Below are 6,285 nucleotides of genomic sequence, written 5' to 3' on the forward strand. Positions count from 1 at the left end.
ACGTCAGAGAGCCCGCCCCGCCGGGCCCCGCCCCGAGCCCTCCTGGTTCCACCCGTCTCTCACAGCCCACATGACCACGCCCCATCGGTAGCGTAGCCACCTCCCGATTGGCCAGCCGAGGGGGAGGAGGCGGGGCGAAGCCGGCCGGGCTCCGCGACCCTGCACAGCTCAGCCTGTTTGACTGACAGGCTGCGGTGGCGCGGTTGCGAAGGCAGGTGAGTTTCTGGCTGCTGTCCGCTGGTGCAGGGGGCCGGGCCTCTCGGCGCTGGGGCGACCCCGGCCCTGCTCCTGGCCGGCGGGGGCCTGGCCCTGCCAAATGCGCTCAACGCCGCGGCCAGGTGATCGGAGGCCGGGAACCCCCGCCCACCGTCACCCTCTCCCCTCCTCCGGCCGGCGCCCAGGGGGTCCTCTGGGGTCCGGTCGGCCCACATCGATTCCCAGGGGACTCGTTGCTTCTCCAGGACAGGGGACGCCATCTCTTTTATTCTGCCAGGGCCTGACCCAGCGTTGAAAGCATGCGTGCGGCGTCTCGGGGCGCCGACTTTTATTTCCCCTGGGTCTGGGCCCTGACATATTTTTTCCTTTAGGGACAAAAGATGACCACTTATTAGTGGTGGCGAATTAAAGTCCCACGCCGATTGCCCCGCTAAAAATGACCCCCCGCCATTTCTTCCTGAGGAGACGCACGTCTGATGCTTTGAACCCACTGATGTTTTGTGGTTGTTTTTTTTTTTTTTTGAGGCTTAGGGCTCCTCCTCCGGTGTTTGCCAGCCCTTGACCTTAAGGGGCCTTGTTTTCATCCTTTGTCACTAGGACTGTCGCTCTGCCCTTGGCCCCTTCTACCCCAAGATGCTGTGAGAATTAAGTTTATTTCAAATATGGGCACCAACAAACGCCCATAGGAAATAACTAAATGCGTAAGTAGTGGCTTAGAAGGCTTCAGGAACCCCTTAAATAGTAGTTGTCCTTTTCTCATTATAGGCCGGCGCTTTCCTTTGAAAGCGCTCACTATGTGGCAGGTACTGGGCTAAGTTTTATCTCATTGAACTCTCCCAACAGGCCTATGAAGTCGGTTCAGTTATCTTTCATTTTGCAAATGAGAACCTAGGGTTCAGGGAGGCAATGCGTGCCTCGGGTGACACAGCGGAAGGTGGAGCAGGGGTCAGGTAGCCCACCTCTGCAGGCTGTGCACAGGAGCGCTTCAGGGAATGTCTGCTGCAACTGCTGTGGTTGCCGCCCATTGGCTGGGGGGAGGTGCTGATGGAGGCTGTTTTTGGTTCCCTCTTCTCGAAGGCCATTCTGAAGCTGGGCAGCATTTCTGGAATGCCTTACTTTTTTCTGGAACAGCCTCCTCTAAGATTGTTGTTCTCGTCCCTGGACCGAGACAGATGCACTCAGGACTTCTCAGAACAGCCTTTTGGCTTTGATCAAAAGCTGTTTAGTAGCTGTGTGGCCTCCAGCCAGTTACTTTACCTCTCTGAGCCTCAGTCATTCTTCCTTTAGTGATGGAGATGGAGATGGATTTAACTTCCAATATTGCCCACCCCCAGGGTGGTTCTGAGGATTTAGTGAGGTCTGTTAGTATCAGTTCAGTACGAGGGCCTTTTGGGCAGGAGCAAGGTGCAGGCAGGGGCTGGGTGGGTAAGGCCCATGAGGGTCACTGGAGGTGTGTGGGAATCAGGACTTGCCCGAGGCAGGAGGAGGCTGACTGTTCTGCTTTGAGAGCCAGAAGTATGGTGGCCTCTCAGCGAGTTGAGACTGGGTTAAAGGAAGGAAGGTATTGGGGATTTAGGGAAAATGGAGTTGCTTGGAAGTCTACTGGAGAAAAGAGGGCAGGAGGGAGAAAAAGGGTACTTGTTCCAAGGGGCAGAGGGGTGCAGGTGTGTGGGGTGAGGGATGGCTCACGGGGTGAGGACCAGGTTAGGGGGTGTCCTTGTGTTGGTGGGGGGCTTGGCAGCGTCACCTTTCCCATCCTGAGGAACTTGGCTCCTGGCCGGGAGGAGGATGTAGCCAGAACCTCCAGGAAAATGATGAGTAATGGGCACCTGAGGCCTGGCCTCGGCAGCTGGTTCCAGGCCCGGATGTACCGCCTGCCAGGCTGCGTCCCTGGGGAGGCACTTCCCCCGTCACTCAGTGCAGGCCCCCGGGGGGAGAGTGCCTGCCCTCATTCAGGACCAAGCGCCTTGGAAGCCTCGCCCGGCCCTGAATGGGGGGGCTCGCTGCAGACGTACCAGCCTGGCTCCTTTCCTCCCGCTCCTCATCCCCACGGGGAGAGGCAGGCAGCTCTGGTGGGTCAGGAGGGAGAGGTGCTCTGGGTCGCTGTGGTGAAGGTGCCACCCCTCTGCCTGGCATTTTGGGCACCAGCTCTGGGGCAGGCACTTCACTGACTCCCAGCAGCACAGCCGACCGGCTGCTCTCAAGAGGGCCTGTTCCCACCCTGGCTGGTGTGGCTCAGTGGATAGAGCATCGGCCTGTGGACTGAAGGGTCCCGGGTTCGATTCCAGACAAGGGCACAGGCCTGGGTTGTGGACTCAATCTCCAGTAGGGGGCGTGCAGGAGGCAGCTGATCAATGATTCTCTCTCATCATTGATGTTTCTTTCTTTTTTAAAAATATATATTTTATTGATTTTTTTTATAGAGAGGAAGGGAGAGGGATAGAGAGTTAGAAACATCAATGAGAGAGAAACATCAATCAGCTGCCTCCTGCACACCTCCTTTTGGGAATGTGCCCGCAACCAGGGTACATGCCCTTGACCGGAATCAAACCTGGGACCCTTGAGTCCGAGGGCCAACGCTCTATCTACTGAGCTAAACTGGTTAGGGCAAGAAAAAAGGAATCTTTTAAAAGCCTCTATTTTGAGAAAACGATTAAACCTACAGAAGAGTTATAAAAATAATAGAATGAAATCCCATTCATACCCTTCATCTAGATTCACCAATTATTAATATTTAGCCCTATTTACTCTATATCTGTCATATACTCATGATCATCATCATCATTATTATTGCTGATTCATTTAAGAGTAAGTTGCAGGTATCATGACTCTTTACTCCTAAATATTTCAGGGGCAATCATCTTCAACCGAGGACATTATAATATACTAGAGGAGGGGTTGTCCCTCAGCCCAGCCTGTACCCTCTCCAATCTGGGACCCCTCGAGGGATGTCCGACTGCCCGTTTAGGCCCGATCCCACCGGACATCCCTCCTACAGTCGGACATCCCTCCTACAATCCAGGACTGCTGGCTTCCAACTGCTTGCCTGCCTGCCTTCCTGATTGCCCCTAACTGCTTCTGCCTGCCAGCCTGATCACCCCCTAACCACTCTGCTGCCAGCCTGTTTGCCCCCAACTTCCCTCCTCTGCCGGCCTGGTTACCCCTAACTGCCCTCTCCTGCAGGGTTGATCACCTCCAACTGCCCTCCCTTGCAGGCCTGGTCCTTCTCAACTGCCCTCCCTTGCAAGCCGGGTGCCTCCCAACTGCCCTCTCCTGCTGGCCATCTTGTGGTGGTCATCTTGTGTCCACATGGGGGCAGGATCTTTGACCACATGGGGGCAGCTATATTGTGTGTTGCAGTGATGATAAATCTGCATATTACTCTTTTATAAGATAGGATAGAGGCCTGGTACAGGGGTGGGGGCCACCTGGTTTGCCCTGAAGGGCGTCCTGGATCAGGTGGGGGTTCCCTTGGGGCGTGGGGTAGCCTGAGTGAGGGGCCTGTGGTGGTTTGCAGGCGGGCCACGTCCCCTGGCAACGCAAGCGGAGGCCCTGGTATCTGGAATTTATTTTCCTTCTACAATTGAAACTTTGTAGCCTGGAGCAGAGCCAAGCTTGGGGCTCCCTCTGAGACTGGTAGCCATTTGTGTTGGGGTTATAATTGAAACTTTGTTGCCTTAAGCGGGTGGGCCCGGCCAGGGTGTGTGGAAAGCTTTGCTTCCCCTGTTGCCGGCGGCAACCCTGGCCTGCTCTCTCAAGCTCCATTCTGCCGCCATTTGTTTGAATTTGTTCACCTTCTATAATTGAAACTTTGTAGCTTGAGTGGAGGCTTAGGCCTGGCAAGGGCAGGTGGAAAGCTTGGCTTCCTCTGTTACCTAGGAAACCTTGCTCTCTGTGGCTGTAGCCATCTTGGTTTGGGTTAATTTGCATGCTCGCTCTGATTGGATGGTGGGCGTGGCTTGTGGGCGTGGCTGGTGTGTCGGAGGTATGGTCAATTTGCATATTTGTTTATTATTATATAGGATAACCAGAAAACAGTTCCTATCTTCAGGAACTTGAACGTTCATATAATACCATATTAGTCTGTTAGGGCTGCCATAAAGTACCACAGACGGGGTGACCTAAACAACAGAAATGTATTTTCTCACAGTTCTGGGGTCTGGAAGTTCAAGATCAAGGTGTCAAGAGATTTGGTGCCTGGCCAGCATGGCTCAGTGGCTGAGTGTCGACCTATGAACCAGGAGGTCACGATTTGATTCCTGGTCAGGACACATGCCCGGGTTGCAGGCTCAGTCCCCAGTGTGGGGCATGCAGGAGGCAGCCAATCAATGATTCTTTCTTGTCATTGATGCTTCTATCTCTCTTTCCCCTCTCCCTTCCTCTCTGAAATCAATTATATATATATATATATATATTTTTTTTTTTTAAAGAGAGAGATTTGGTTTCTTCTGAGGCCTCTTCCCTGGGCTTGTTGTCGGCCACCTGCTTGCTGTGTTCTCACAGGGTCTTTCCTCGGTGCCTTCTTGTGTGTCCAAATTTCCTTCTCTTAGAAGGATACCAGTCAGACTGGATTCAGGCCACTCTAGACCTCTTTGGAACCTAATTGCCTCTTTAAAGACCCTGTCACCAGATAAGATTACATTCTGAGGTGCCGGGGGTTAGGGCTTCAATATGTAAATTTTGGGGGGTACAATTCAGTCCACAGCAAACACTCTCCTCTAGTACCTAACCCATATTCAAATTCGTCAGTTGCCCCGCTAATACCCTTTACCTCGTTAACCCAGGTCCCAGTTTTGTCCTGTCTCTGGTGCCTTCTATCTGGAACAGTGTCTCCGCTGCGCGGAGAAAGGGAATCAGGTTGTCGGAAGCAGACATGCTGGCTGCCTGGGGACAGGACAGCTGTTGGCTTCACTCCCTGGGGTTCCGCTTCCTGGCTTTGCTTTCATGTCAGAAGCTCTAGGAGGTGAGCTTGGATCTTAGAAAGCAGCCGGGAGAATCAGAACCGCCACGCACCAGTCACCTGCTGTGTGTCACACTTGACATTTCTTGGCGGGGCTGGTCGGCCCGGGTGCCCTGGGCAATGGAGCTCCAGTGAACAGCTGATGGAAGGTGCCCCTTGGCACGTGACTTACAGTCCGACCAACCCGGTTCCTGATTTCCAAAGCGTGATCATAACACGAGTTACGGTGCTAAATGTTTCTTGAGCATTCTTTTTTTAAAAAAATTGATTTCAGAGAGGAAGAGAGAAGGAGAGAGAGAGAAAGAAACATCAGTGGTGAGAGAATCATTGATCAGCTGCCTCCTGCAGGCCCCACACTGGGGATCGAGCCAGCCACCCGGGCATATGCCTGACCGGGAATCGAACTGTGACCTCCTGGTTGCTAGGTCGATGCTCAGCCCCTGAGCCACGCCGGCCGGGCTTTTTTGAGCATCTTGCTGTGCAGATAAATGCAAACTCGGAGCCACCCTGAACACGGGATCAGAAGTCATTGCCCTTCCTGTGCACCGTCTCCCCGCCCTCCCAGTAACCCTATGGCTGCCTTTGTCCCACTTCGTGGACGAGGACACTGAGGACTGAGTGATTTCTCTAGAGACACACAGCTTGCCAGCGACGAGAGCCAAGGACCCGGAAGCAGGGCTGGCCGTCTCTATCTCCGTCCTCTCTGTCCCCCTCTTTGAAGTGCCCGCATCTGGAAGGCTGTGGCCCAGCCAGGAAGGCAGCAGTGGTGTCGTGTGCCTGTAGCCTGTGGTTCAAGCATGTCAAACTCACAGCCCGCGGGCCGCATGCCTCGTTTATTTGGCGCGTGTTAGCCTTTGAGTTTGACATGCTTGCTGTGGTTGCTCAAGACTTGGGGGTCAGGGGTTCTGAGCAGCACAGGGTCGAGTTGGGAGGCTCAAAGGATGATCGGAGGGTCCCAGAGGCATGTGCAGAGGGACTGAGCCTCCCCTCCTGGCAGCCACAGGGAGCAGCAGTTGGAGAGGCCCCTGGCCCTCTCCTGCAGACCCTGGAAGGTGTCTCCGCTCAGAATCACAAAGGCCAGGCCCAGCGGTGACTGGCGAAGGGCCCCT

This window comes from Eptesicus fuscus, chromosome 15, assembly GCF_027574615.1.
Source record: "Eptesicus fuscus isolate TK198812 chromosome 15, DD_ASM_mEF_20220401, whole genome shotgun sequence".
Classification (NCBI taxonomy): domain Eukaryota; kingdom Metazoa; phylum Chordata; class Mammalia; order Chiroptera; family Vespertilionidae; genus Eptesicus; species Eptesicus fuscus.